The sequence below is a fragment of the Engystomops pustulosus genome, chromosome 6 (assembly GCF_040894005.1).
Source record: "Engystomops pustulosus chromosome 6, aEngPut4.maternal, whole genome shotgun sequence".
Classification (NCBI taxonomy): Eukaryota; Metazoa; Chordata; class Amphibia; order Anura; family Leptodactylidae; genus Engystomops; species Engystomops pustulosus.
Window position 1 is genome coordinate 32,533,493 of NC_092416.1, and position 15,106 is coordinate 32,548,598.

The following is a 15,106-nucleotide window of genomic DNA, read 5'->3' on the forward strand; positions in this document are numbered from 1 at the left end:
ATGAGGACATAGATGTGCAGGATGTGTGGGGAGGATGAGGACAAAGATGTGCAGGCTGTGTGGGGAGGATGAGGACATAGATGTGCAGGCTGTGTGCGGTGGATGAGGACATAGATGTGCAGGCTGTGTGGGGAGGATGAGGACATAGATGTGCAGGCTGTGTGAAGCTGGATGAGGACATAGATGTGGAGGCTGTGTGGCGTGGATGAGGACATAGATGTGCAGGATGTGTGGGGAGGATGAGGACAAAGATGTGGAGGCTGTGTGGGGTGGATGAGGACATAGATGTGCAGGCTGTGTGGGGTGGATGAGGCATAGATGTGGAGGCTGTGTGGGCTGGATGAGGACATAGATGTACAGGCTGTGTGGGGAGGCTGAGGACATAGATGTGCAGGCTGTGTGGGGCTGGATGAGGACATAGATGTGGAGGCTGTGTGGCGTGGATGAGGACATAGATGTGCAGGCTGTGTGGGGTGGATGAGGACATAGATGTGCAGGTTGTGTGGGGAGGATGAGGACAAAGATGTGGAGGCTGTGTGGGGTGGATGAGGACATAGATGTGCAGGATGTGTGGGGAGGATGAGGACATAGATGTGCCGGCTGTGTGGGGAGGATGAGGACATAGATGTGCCGGCTGTGTGGCGTGGATGAGGACATAGATGTGCAGGCTGTGTGGGGAGGATGAGGACATAGATGTGCCGGCTGTGTGGGGAGGATGAGGACATAGATGTGCCGGCTGTGTGGCGTGGATGAGGACATAGATGTGCAGGCTGTGTGGGGAGGATGAGGGCATAGATGTGCAGGCTGTGTGAGGAGGACGAGTACATAGATGTGCAGGCTGTGTGGGGCTGGATGAGGACATAGATGTGCAGGCTGTGTGGGGATGGATGAGGCATAGATGTGGAGGATGTGTGGGGAGGATGAGGACATAGATGTGCAGGCTGTGTGGGGTAGATGAGGACATAGATGTGCAGGCTGTGTGGGGCTGGATAAGGACATAGATGTGCAGGCTGTGTGGGGTGGATGAGGGCATAGATGTGCAGGCTGTGTGGGAAGGATGAGGACATAGATGTGCAGGCTGTGTGGGGTGGATGAGGACATAGATGTGGAGGCTGTGTGGGGTGGATGAGGACATAGATGTGCAGGCTGTGTGTGGAGGATGAGGACATAGATGTGGAGGCTGTGTGGGGTGGATGAGGACATAGATGTGCAGGCTGTGTGGGGAGGATGAGGACATAGATTTGCAGACTGTGTGGGGTGGATGAGGACATAGATGTGCAGGCTGTGTGGGGAGGATGAGGACATAGATGTGCAGGCTGTGTGGGGTGGATGAAGACATAGATGTGCAGGCTGTATGGGGCTGGATGAGGACATAGATGTGCAGGCTGTGTGGGGTGGATGAGGGCATAGATGTGCAGGCTGTATGGGGCTGGATAAGGACATAGATGTGCAGGCTGTGTGGGGAGGATGAGGACATAGATGCGCAGGCTGTGTGGGGCTGTATGAGGCATAGATGTGCAGGCTGTGTGGGGAGGATGAGGACATAGATGTGCAGGCTGTGTGGGGCTGGATAAGGACATAGATGTGCAGGCTGTGTGGGGCTGGATAAGGACATAGATGTGCAGGCTGTGTGGGGAGGATGAGGACATAGATGTGCAGGCTGTGTGGGACTGGATGAGGACATAGATGTGCAGGCTGTGTGGGGTGGATAAGGACATAGATGTGCAGGCTGTGTGGGGCTGGATGAGGACATAGATGTGCAGGCTGTGTGGGGTGGATGAGGACATAGATGTGCAGGCTGTGTGAGGCTGGATGAGGCATAGATGTGCAGGCTGTGTGAGGAGGATGAGGACATAGATGTGCAGGCTGTGTGGGGAGGATGAGGACATAGATGTGCAGGCTGTGTGGGGCTGGATAAGGACATAGATGTGCAGGCTGTGTGGGGTGGATGAGGGCATAGATGTGCAGGCTGTGTGGGACTGGATGAAGACATAGATGTGCAGGCTGTGTGGGGAGGATGAGGACATAGATGTGCAGGCTGTGTGGGGCTGTATGAGGCATAGATGTGCAGGCTGTGTGGGGAGGATGAGGACATAGATGTGCAGGCTGTGTGGGGTGGATGAGGACATAGATGTGCAGGCTGTGTGAGGCTGGATGAGGCATAGATGTGCAGGCTGTGTGAGGAGGATGAGGACATAGATGTGGAGGCTGTGTGGGGAGGATGAGGACATAGATGTGCAGGCTGTGTGGGGCTGGATAAGGACATAGATGTGCAGGCTGTGTGGGGTGGATGAGGGCATAGATGTGCAGGCTGTGTGGGACTGGATGAAGACATAGATGTGCAGGCTGTGTGGGGAGGATGAGGACATAGATGTGCAGGCTGTGTGGGGAGGATGAGGACATAGATGTGCAGGCTGTGTGGGGAGGATGAGGACATAGATGTGCAGGCTGTGTGGGGAGGATGAGGACATAGATGTGCAGGCTGTGTGGGGTGGATGAGGACATAGATGTGCAGGCTGTGTGGAGTGGATGAGGACATAGATGTGCAGGCTGTGTGGGGAGGATGAGGACATAGATGTGGAGGATGTGTGGCGTGGATGAGGACATAGATGTGCAGGCTGTGTGGGGCTGGATGAGGACATAGATGTGGAGGATGTGTGGCGTGGATGAGGACATAGATGTGCAGGATGTGTGGGGAGGATGAGGACAAAGATGTGCAGGCTGTGTGGGGAGGATGAGGACATAGATGTGCAGGCTGTGTGCGGTGGATGAGGACATAGATGTGCAGGCTGTGTGGGGAGGATGAGGACATAGATGTGCAGGCTGTGTGAAGCTGGATGAGGACATAGATGTGGAGGCTGTGTGGCGTGGATGAGGACATAGATGTGCAGGATGTGTGGGGAGGATGAGGACAAAGATGTGGAGGCTGTGTGGGGTGGATGAGGACATAGATGTGCAGGCTGTGTGGGGTGGATGAGGCATAGATGTGGAGGCTGTGTGGGCTGGATGAGGACATAGATGTACAGGCTGTGTGGGGAGGCTGAGGACATAGATGTGCAGGCTGTGTGGGGCTGGATGAGGACATAGATGTGGAGGCTGTGTGGCGTGGATGAGGACATAGATGTGCAGGCTGTGTGGGGTGGATGAGGACATAGATGTGCAGGTTGTGTGGGGAGGATGAGGACAAAGATGTGGAGGCTGTGTGGGGTGGATGAGGACATAGATGTGCAGGATGTGTGGGGAGGATGAGGACATAGATGTGCCGGCTGTGTGGGGAGGATGAGGACATAGATGTGCCGGCTGTGTGGCGTGGATGAGGACATAGATGTGCAGGCTGTGTGGGGAGGATGAGGACATAGATGTGCCGGCTGTGTGGGGAGGATGAGGACATAGATGTGCCGGCTGTGTGGCGTGGATGAGGACATAGATGTGCAGGCTGTGTGGGGAGGATGAGGGCATAGATGTGCAGGCTGTGTGAGGAGGACGAGGACATAGATGTGCAGGCTGTGTGGGGCTGGATGAGGACATAGATGTGCAGGCTGTGTGGGGATGGATGAGGCATAGATGTGGAGGATGTGTGGGGAGGATGAGGACATAGATGTGCAGGCTGTGTGGGGTAGATGAGGACATAGATGTGCAGGCTGTGTGGGGCTGGATAAGGACATAGATGTGCAGGCTGTGTGGGGTGGATGAGGGCATAGATGTGCAGGCTGTGTGGGAAGGATGAGGACATAGATGTGCAGGCTGTGTGGGGTGGATGAGGACATAGATGTGGAGGCTGTGTGGGGTGGATGAGGACATAGATGTGCAGGCTGTGTGTGGAGGATGAGGACATAGATGTGGAGGCTGTGTGGGGTGGATGAGGACATAGATGTGCAGGCTGTGTGGGGAGGATGAGGACATAGATTTGCAGACTGTGTGGGGTGGATGAGGACATAGATGTGCAGGCTGTGTGGGGAGGATGAGGACATAGATGTGCAGGCTGTGTGGGGTGGATGAAGACATAGATGTGCAGGCTGTATGGGGCTGGATGAGGACATAGATGTGCAGGCTGTGTGGGGTGGATGAGGGCATAGATGTGCAGGCTGTATGGGGCTGGATAAGGACATAGATGTGCAGGCTGTGTGGGGAGGATGAGGACATAGATGCGCAGGCTGTGTGGGGCTGTATGAGGCATAGATGTGCAGGCTGTGTGGGGAGGATGAGGACATAGATGTGCAGGCTGTGTGGGGCTGGATAAGGACATAGATGTGCAGGCTGTGTGGGGCTGGATAAGGACATAGATGTGCAGGCTGTGTGGGGAGGATGAGGACATAGATGTGCAGGCTGTGTGGGACTGGATGAGGACATAGATGTGCAGGCTGTGTGGGGTGGATAAGGACATAGATGTGCAGGCTGTGTGGGGCTGGATGAGGACATAGATGTGCAGGCTGTGTGGGGTGGATGAGGACATAGATGTGCAGGCTGTGTGAGGCTGGATGAGGCATAGATGTGCAGGCTGTGTGAGGAGGATGAGGACATAGATGTGCAGGCTGTGTGGGGAGGATGAGGACATAGATGTGCAGGCTGTGTGGGGCTGGATAAGGACATAGATGTGCAGGCTGTGTGGGGTGGATGAGGGCATAGATGTGCAGGCTGTGTGGGACTGGATGAAGACATAGATGTGCAGGCTGTGTGGGGAGGATGAGGACATAGATGTGCAGGCTGTGTGGGGCTGTATGAGGCATAGATGTGCAGGCTGTGTGGGGAGGATGAGGACATAGATGTGCAGGCTGTGTGGGGTGGATGAGGACATAGATGTGCAGGCTGTGTGAGGCTGGATGAGGCATAGATGTGCAGGCTGTGTGAGGAGGATGAGGACATAGATGTGGAGGCTGTGTGGGGAGGATGAGGACATAGATGTGCAGGCTGTGTGGGGCTGGATAAGGACATAGATGTGCAGGCTGTGTGGGGTGGATGAGGGCATAGATGTGCAGGCTGTGTGGGACTGGATGAAGACATAGATGTGCAGGCTGTGTGGGGAGGATGAGGACATAGATGTGCAGGCTGTGTGGGGAGGATGAGGACATAGATGTGCAGGCTGTGTGGGGAGGATGAGGACATAGATGTGCAGGCTGTGTGGGGAGGATGAGGACATAGATGTGCAGGCTGTGTGGGGCTGGATGAGGACATAGATGTACAGGCTGTGTGGGGAGGATGAGGACATAAATGTGCAGGCTGTGTGGGGCTGGATGAGGACATAGATGTACAGGCTGTGTGGGGAGGATGTGGACATAAATGTGCAGGCTGTGTGGGCTGGATGAGGACATAGATGTGCAGGCTGTGTGGGGTGGATGAGGACATAGATGTGCAGGCTGTGTGGGGCTGGATAAGGACATAGATGTGCAGGCTGTGTGGGACTGGATGAGGACATAGATGTGCAGGCTGTGTGGGAAGCATGAGGACATAGATGTGGAGGCTGTGTGGGGTGGATGAGGACATAGATGTGCAGGCTGTGTGATGTGGATGAGGACATAGATGTGCAGGCTGTGTGGGGTGGATGAGGACATAGATGTGCAGGCTGTGTGGGGTGGATGAGGACATAGATGTGGAGGCTGTGTGGGGAGGATGAGGACATAGATTTGCAGACTGTGTGGGGAAGATGAGGACATAAATGTGCAGGATGTGTGGGCTGGATGAGGACATAGATGTGCAGGATGTGTGGGCTGGATGAGGACATAGATGTGCAGGCTGTGTGGGGTGGATGAGGACATAGATGTGCAGGCTGTGTGGGGAGGATGAGGACATAGATGTGGAGGCTGTGTGGGGTGGATGAGGACATAGATGTGCAGGCTGTGTGGAGAGGATGATGACATAGATGTGCAGGCTGTGTGGGGAGGATGAGGACATAGATGTGCAGGCTGTGTGGGGAGGATGAGGACATAGATGTGCAGGCTGTGTGGGGTGGATGAGGACATAGATGTGCAGGCTGTGTGGGGAGGATGAGGACATAGATGTGCAGGCTGTGTGGGGCTGTATGAGGACATAGATGTGCAGGCTGTGTGGGGTGGATGAGGACATAGATGTGCAGGCTGTGTGGGGCTGTATGAGGACATAGATGTGCAGGCTGTGTGGGGTGGATGAGGACACAGATGTGCAGGCTGTGTGGGGAGGATGAGGACATAGATGTGCAGGCTGTGTGGGGCTGTATGAGGACATAGATGTGCAGGCTGTGTGGGGTGGATGAGGACACAGATGTGCAGGCTGTGTGGGGAGGGTGAGGACATAGATGTGCAGGCTGTGTGGGAAGGATGAGGACATAGATGTGCAGGCTGTGTGGGGAGGATGAGGACATAGATGTGAAGGCTGTGTGGGGTGGATGAGGACATAGATGTGCAGGCTGTGTGGGGCTGTATGAGGACATAAATGTGCAGGCTGTGTGGGGTGGATGAGGACATAGATGTGCAGGCTGTGTGGGGTGGATGAGGACATAGATGTGCAGGCTGTGTGGGGTGGATGAGGACATAGATGTGCAGGCTGTGTGGGGCGGGATGAGGACATAGATGTGCAGGCTGTGTGGGGAGGATGAGGACATAGATGTGCAGGCTGTGTGGGGAGGATGAGGACATAGATGTGCAGGCTGTGTGGGGAGGATGAGGACATAGATGTGCAGGCTGTGTGGGGAGGATGATGACATAGATGTGCAGGCTGTGTGAGGAGGATGAGGACATAGATGTGCAGGCTGTGTGGGGAGGATGAGGACATAGATGTGCAGGCTGTGTGGGAAGGATGAGGACATAGATGTGCAGGTTGTGTGGGAAGCATGAGGACATAGATGTGGAGGCTGTGTGGGGTGGATGAGGACATAGATGTGCAGGCTGTGTGGGGAGGATGAGGACATAGATGTGCAGGCTGTGTGGGGCTGGATGAGGACATAGATGTGCAGGCTGTGTGGGGAAGATGAGGACATAAATGTGCAGGCTGTGTGGGGTGGATGAGGACATAGATGTGCAGGCTGTGTGGAGAGGATGATGACATAGATGTGCAGGCTGTGTGGGGTGGATGAGGACATAGATGTGCAGGCTGTGTGGGGCTGTATGAGGACATAGATGTGCAGGCTGTGTGGGGCTGGATGAGGACATAGATGTGCAGGTTGTGTGGGGTGGATAAGGACATAGATGTGCAGGCTGTGTGGGATGGATGAGGACATAGATGTGCAGGCTGTGTGGGGCTGGATGAGGACATAGATGTGCAGGCTGTGTGAGGAGGATGAGGACATAGATGTGCAGGCTGTGTGGGGAGGATGAGGACATAGATGTGCAGGCTGTGTGAGGAGGATGAGGACATAGATGTGCAGGCTGTGTGGGGAGGATGAGGACATAGATGTGCAGGCTGTGTGGGAAGGATGAGGACATAGATGTGCAGGTTGTGTGGGAAGCATGAGGACATAGATGTGGAGGCTGTGTGGGGTGGATGAGGACATAGATGTGCAGGCTGTGTGGGGAGGATGAGGACATAGATGTGCAGGCTGTGTGGGGCTGGATGAGGACATAGATGTGCAGGCTGTGTGGGGAAGATGAGGACATAAATGTGCAGGCTGTGTGGGGTGGATGAGGACATAGATGTGCAGGCTGTGTGGAGAGGATGATGACATAGATGTGCAGGCTGTGTGGGGTGGATGAGGACATAGATGTGCAGGCTGTGTGGGGCTGTATGAGGACATAGATGTGCAGGCTGTGTGGGGCTGGATGAGGACATAGATGTGCAGGTTGTGTGGGGTGGATAAGGACATAGATGTGCAGGCTGTGTGGGGTGGATGAGGACATAGATGTGCAGGCTGTGTGGGGCTGGATGAGGACATAGATGTGCAGGCTGTGTGAGGAGGATGAGGACATAGATGTGCAGGCTGTGTGGGGAGGATGAGGACATAGATGTGCAGGCTGTGTGGGAAGGATGAGGACATAGATGTGCAGGTTGTGTGGGAAGCATGAGGACATAGATGTGGAGGCTGTGTGGGGTGGATGAGGACATAGATGTGCAGGCTGTGTGGGGAGGATGAGGACATAGATGTGCAGGCTGTGTGGGGCTGGATGAGGACATAGATGTGCAGGCTGTGTGGGGAAGATGAGGACATAAATGTGCAGGCTGTGTGGGGTGGATGAGGACATAGATGTGCAGGCTGTGTGGAGAGGATGATGACATAGATGTGCAGGCTGTGTGGGGTGGATGAGGACATAGATGTGCAGGCTGTGTGGGGCTGTATGAGGACATAGATGTGCAGGCTGTGTGGGGTGGATGAGGACATAGATGTGCAGGCTGTGTGGGCTGGATGAGGACATAGATGTGCAGGCTGTGTGGGGCTGGATGAGGACATAGATGTGCAGGTTGTGTGGGGTGGATAAGTACATAGATGTGCAGGCTGTGTGGGGTGGATGAGGACATAGATGTGCAGGCTGTGTGGGGCTGGATGAGGACATAGATGTGCCGGCTGTGTGGGGAGGATGAGGACGTAGATGTGCAAGCTGTGTGGGGCTGTATGAGGCATAGATGTGCAGGCTGTGTGGGGTGGATGAGGCATAGATGTGGAGGCTGTGTGGGGTGGATGAGGACATAGATGTGCAGGCTGTGTGGGGAGGATGAGGACATAGATGTGCAGGCTGTGTGGGAAGGATGAGGACATAGATGTGCAGGCTGTGTGGGGATGGATGAGGACATAGATGTACAGGCTGTGTTGGGGTGGATGAGGACATAGATGTGCAGGCTGTTTGGGGAGGATGAGGACATAGATGTGCAGGCTGTGTGGGGAGGATGAGGACATAGATGTGCAGGCTGTGTGGGGAGGATGAGGACATAGATGTGCAGGCTGTGTGGGGCTGGATAAGGACATAGATGTGCAGGCTGTGTGGGGAGGATGAGGACATAGATGTGCAGGCTGTGTGGGAAGGATGAGGACATAGATGTGCAGGCTGTGTGGGGAGGATGAGGACATAGATGTGCAGGCTGTGTGGGGCTGGATGAGGACATAGATGTGCAGGCTGTGTGGGGTGGATGAGGACATAGATGTGCAGGCTGTGTGGAGAGGATGATGACATAGATGTGCAGGCTGTGTGGGGAGGATGAGGACATAGATGTGCAGGCTGTGTGGGGTGGATGAGGACATAGATGTGCAGACTGTGTGGGGTGGATGAGGACATAGATGTGCAGGCTGTGTGGAGAGGATGATGACATAGATGTGCAGGCTGTGTGGGGAGGATGAGGACATAGATGTGCAGGCTGTGTGGGGTGGATGAGGACATAGATGTGCAGGCTGTGTGGGGCTGGATGAGGACATAGATGTGCAGGCTGTGTGGGGCTGGATGAGGACATAGATGTGCAGACTGTGTGGGGTGGATGAGGACATAGATGTGCAGGCTGTGTGGGGAGGATGAGGACATAGATGTGCAGGCTGTGTGGGGAGGATGATGACATAGATGTGCAGGCTGTGTGGGGAGGATGAGGACATAGATGTGCAGGCTGTGTGGGGTGGATGAGGACATAGATGTGCAGGCTGTGTGGGGCTGGATGAGGACATAGATGTGCCGGCTGTGTGGGGAGGATGAGGACGTAGATGTGCAAGCTGTGTGGGGCTGTATGAGGCATAGATGTGCAGGCTGTGTGGGAAGGATGAGGACATAGATGTGCAGGCTGTGTGGGGTGGATGAGGACACAGATGTGCAGGCTGTGTGGGGCTGTATGAGGCATAGATGTGCAGGCTGTGTGAGGCTGGATGAGGCATAGATGTGCAGGCTGTGTGGGGTGGATGAGGACGTAGATGTGCAAGCTGTGTGGGGCTGTATGAGGCATAGATGTGCAGGCTGTGTGAGGCTGGATGAGGCATAGATGTGCAGGCTGTGTGGGGTGGATGAGGACACAGATGTGCAGGCTGTGTGGGGTGGATGAGGACATAGATGTGCAGGCTGTGTGGGGTGGATGAGGACACAGATGTGCAGGCTGTGTGGGGTGGATGAGGACATAGATGTGCAGGCTGTGTGGGGTGGATGAGGACACAGATGTGCAGGCTGTGTGGGGTGGATGAGGACATAGATGTACAGGCTGTGTGGGGATGGATGAGGACATAGATGTGCAGGCTGTGTGGGGAGGATGAGGACATAGATGTGCAGGCTGTGTGGGGCTGTATGAGGCATAGATGTACAGGCTGTGTGGACTGGATGAGGCATAGATATGCAGGCTGTGTGGGGAGGATGAGGACATAGATGTGCAGGCTGTGTGGGAAGGATGAGGACATAGATGTGCAGGCTGTGTGGGGAGGATGAGGACACAGATGTGCAGGCGGTGTGGGGAGGATGAGGACATAGATGTGCAGGCTGTGTGAGGCTGGATGAGGACATTTATGTGCAGGCTGTGTGGGGTGGATGAGGACATAGATGTGCAGGCTGTGTGGGGCTGGATGAGGACATAGATGTGCAGGCTGTGTGGGGCTGGATAAGGACATAGATGTGAAGGCTGTGTGGGGAGGATGAGGACATATATATGAAGGCTGTGTGGGGCTGGATGAAGGCATGGATGTGCAGGCTGTGTGGGGAGGATGAGGACATAGATGTGCAGGCTGTGTGGGGAGGATGAGGACATAGATGTGCAGGCTGTGTGGGACTGGATGAGGACATAGATGTGCAGGCTGTGTGGGGTGGATGAGGACATAGATGTGCAGGCTGTGTGGGGAGGATGAGGACATAGATGTGCAGGCTGTGTGGGGTGGATGAGGACATAGATGTGCAGGCTGTGTGGGACTGGATGAGGACATAGATGTGCAGGCTGTGTGGGGTGGATGAGGACATAGATGTGCAGGCTATGTGGGGCTGGATAAGGACATAGATGTGCAGGCTGTGTGGGGTGGATGAGGGCATAGATGTGCAGGCTGTGTGGGGAGGATGAGGACATAGATGTGCAGGCTGTGTGGGGAGGATGAGGACATAGATGTGCAGGCTGTGTGGGGAGGATGAGGACATAGATGTGCAGGCTGTGTGGGGCTGGGTGAGGACATGGATGTGCAGGCTGTGTGGGGAGGATAAGGACATAGATGTGGAGGCTGTGTGGGGAGGATGAGGACATAGATGTGCAGGTTGTGTGGGGCTGGATGAGGACATAGATTTGCAGACTGTGTGGGGTGGATGAGGACATAGATGTGCAGGCTGTGTGGGGAGGATGAGGACATAGATGTGCAGGCTGTGTGGGGAGGATGAGGACATAGATGTGCAGGCTGTGTGGGGAGGATGAGGACATAGATGTGTAGGCTGTGTGGGGAGGATGAGGACATAGATGTGCAGGCTGTGTGGGGAGGATGAGGACATAGATGTGTAGGCTGTGTGGGGAGGATGAGGACATAGATGTGCAGGCTGTGTGGGGAGGATGAGGACATAGATGCGCAGGCTGTGTGGGGCTGGGTGAGGACATGGATGTGCAGGCTGTGTGGGGAGGATGAGGACATAGATGTGGAGGCTGTGTGGGGTGGATGAGGACATAGATGTGCAGGCTGTGTGGGGAGGATGAGGACATAGATTTGCAGACTGTGTGGGGTGGATGAGGACATAGATGTGCAGGCTGTGTGGGGAGGATGAGGACATAGATGTGCAGGCTGTGTGGGGTGGATGAGGACATAGATGTGCAGGCTGTATGGGGCGGGATAAGGACATAGATGTGCAGGCTGTGTGGGGCTGGATAAGGACATAGATGTGCAGGCTGTGTGGGGTGGATGAGGGCATAGATGTGCAGGCTGTGTGGGGCTGGATGAGGACATAGATGTGCAGGCTGTGTGGGGCTGTATGAGGCATAGATGTGCAGGCTGTGTGGGGATGGATGAGGACATACATGTGCAGGCTGTGTGGGGAGGATGAGGACATATATGTGAAGGCTGTGTGGGGCTGGATGAGGACATAGATGTGCAGGCTGTGTGGGGCTGGATGAGGGCATAGATGTGCAGGCTGTGTGGGGAGGGTGAGGACATAGATGTGCAGGCTGTGTGGGGTGGATGAGGGCATAGATGTGCAGGCTGTGTGGGGCTGGATAAGGACATAGATGTGCAGGCTGTGTGGGGTGGATGAGGACATAGATGTGTAGGCTGTGTGGGAAGGATGAGGACATAGATGTGCAGGCTGTGTGGGGAGGATGAGGACATAGATGTGCAGGCTGTGTGGGGCTGGATAAGGACATAGATGTGCAGGCTGTGTGAAACTGGATGAAGACATAGATGTGCAGGCTGTGTGGGGAGGATGAGGACATAGATGTGCAGGGTGTGTGGGGAGGATGAGGACATAGATGTGCAGGCTGTGTGGGAAGGATGAGGACATAGATGTGCAGGCTGTGTGGGGAGGATGAGGACATAGATGTGCAGGCTGTGTGGGGAGGATGAGGACATAAATGTGCAGGCTGTGTGGGCTGGATGAGGACATAGATGTGCAGGCTGTGTGGGGTGGATGAGGACATAGATGTGCAGGCTGTGTGGGGCTGGATAAGGACATAGATGTGCAGGCTGTGTGGGGTGGATGAGGACATAGATGTGCAGGCTGTGTGGGGAGGATGAGGACATAGATGTGCAGGCTGTGTGGGGAGGATGAGGACATAGATGTGCAGGCTGTGTGGGGAGGATGAGGACATAGATGTGCAGGCTGTGTGGGGAGGATGAGGACATAGATGTGCAGGTTGTGTGGGAAGCATGAGGACATAGATGTGGAGGCTGTGTGGGGTGGATGAGGACATAGATGTGCAGGCTGTGTGGGGTGGATGAGGACATAGATGTGCAGGCTGTGTGGAGAGGATGATGACATAGATGTGCAGGCTGTGTGGGGAGGATGAGGACATAGATGTGCAGGCTGTGTGGGGTGGATGAGGACATAGATGTGCAGACTGTGTGGGGTGGATGAGGACATAGATGTGCAGGCTGTGTGGAGAGGATGATGACATAGATGTGCAGGCTGTGTGGGGAGGATGAGGACATAGATGTGCAGGCTGTGTGGGGTGGATGAGGACATAGATGTGCAGGCTGTGTGGGGCTGGATGAGGACATAGATGTGCAGGCTGTGTGGGGCTGGATGAGGACATAGATGTGCAGACTGTGTGGGGTGGATGAGGACATAGATGTGCAGGCTGTGTGGAGAGGATGATGACATAGATGTGCAGGCTGTGTGGGGAGGATGAGGACATAGATGTGCAGGCTGTGTGGGGTGGATGAGGACATAGATGTGCAGGCTGTGTGGGGCTGGATGAGGACATAGATGTGCCGGCTGTGTGGGGAGGATGAGGACGTAGATGTGCAAGCTGTGTGGGGCTGTATGAGGCATAGATGTGCAGGCTGTGTGGGGTGGATGAAGACATAGATGTGCAGGCAGTGTGGGGCTGTATGAGGCATAGATGTGCAGGCTGTGTGGGAAGGATGAGGACATAGATGTGCAGGCTGTGTGGGGTGGATGAGGACACAGATGTGCAGGCTGTGTGGGGTGGATGAGGACATAGATGTGCAGGCTGTGTGGGGTGGATGAGGACACAGATGTGCAGGCTGTGTGGGGTGGATGAGGACATAGATGTGCAGGCTGTGTGGGGAGGATGAGGACATAGATGTACAGGCTGTGTTGGGGTGGATGAGGACATAGATGTGCAGGCTGTGTGGGGAGGATGAGGACATAGATGTGCAGGCTGTGTGGGGCTGTATGAGGCATAGATGTACAGGCTGTGTGGACTGGATGAGGCATAGATGTGCAGGCTGTGTGGGGAGGATGAGGACATAGATGTGCAGGCTGTGTGGGGAGGATGAGGACACAGATGTGCAGGCTGTGTGGGGAGGATGAGGACATAGATGTGCAGGCTGTGTGGGGTGGATGAGGACATAGATGTGCAGGCTGTGTGGGGCTGGATGAGGGCATAGATGTGCAGGCTGTGTGGGGAGGATGAGGACATATATATGAAGGCTGTGTGGGGCTGGATGAAGGCATGGATGTGCAGGCTGTGTGGGGAGGATGAGGACATAGATGTGCAGGCTGTGTGGGGTGGATGAGGACATAGATGTGCAGGCTGTGTGGGGAGGATGAGGGCATAGATGTGCAGGCTGTGTGGGGCTGGATGAGGACATAGATGTGCAGGCTGTGTGGGGTGGATGAGGACATAGATGTGCAGGCTGTGTGGGACTGGATGAGGACATAGATGTGCAGGCTGTGTGGGGTGGATGAGGGCATAGATGTGCAGGCTGTGTGGAAAGGATGAGGACATAGATGTGCAGGCTGTGTGGGGAGGATGAGGACATAGATGTGGAGGCTGTGTGGGGAGGATGAGGACATAGATGTGCAGGTTGTGTGGGGCTGGATGAGGACATAGATTTGCAGACTGTGTGGGGTGGATGAGGACATAGATGTGCAGGCTGTATGGGGAGGATGAGGACATAGATGTGCAGGCTGTGTGGGGAGGATGAGGACATAGATGTGCAGGCTGTGTGGGGAGGATGAGGACATAGATGTGTAGGCTGTGTGGGGAGGATGAGGACATAGATGTGCAGGCTGTGTGGGGAGGATGAGGACATAGATGTGCAGGCTGTGTGGGGAGGATGAGGACATAGATGTGTAGGCTGTGTGGGGAGGATGAGGACATAGATGTGCAGGCTGTGTGGGGAGGATGAGGACATAGATGTGCAGGCTGTGTGGGGCTGGGTGAGGACATGGATGTGCAGGCTGTGTGGGGAGGATGAGGACATAGATGTGGAGGCTGTGTGGGGAGGATGAGGACGTAGATGTGCAGGTTGTGTGGGGAGGATGAGGACATAGATGTGCAGGCTGTGTGGGGAGGATGAGGCATAGATGTGGAGGCTGTGTGGGGAGGATGAGGACATAGATGTGCAGGCTGTGTGGGGAGGATTAGGACATAGATGTGCAGGCTGTGTGGGGCTGGGTGAGGACATGGATGTGCAGGCTGTGTGGGGAGGATGAGGACATAGATGTGCAGGCTGTGTGGGGAGGATGAGGACATAGATGTGCAGGCTGTGTGGGGAGGATGAGGCATAGATGTGGAGGCTGTGTGGGGAGGATGAGGACATAGATGTGCAGGCTGTGTGGGGAGGATGAGGACATAGATGTGCAGGCTGTGTGGG

General features: G+C 55.2%; 1 protein-coding gene across 2 annotated transcripts in view; it reads left to right on the forward strand.

Annotated features, from left to right (window-relative positions):
- The window catches only part of LOC140134852 (NXPE family member 1-like), an 88,274-nt gene that overhangs the window by 14,555 nt on the left and 58,613 nt on the right, over nucleotides 1-15,106 (forward strand). The gene's annotated exons all lie outside the window — the stretch shown is intronic.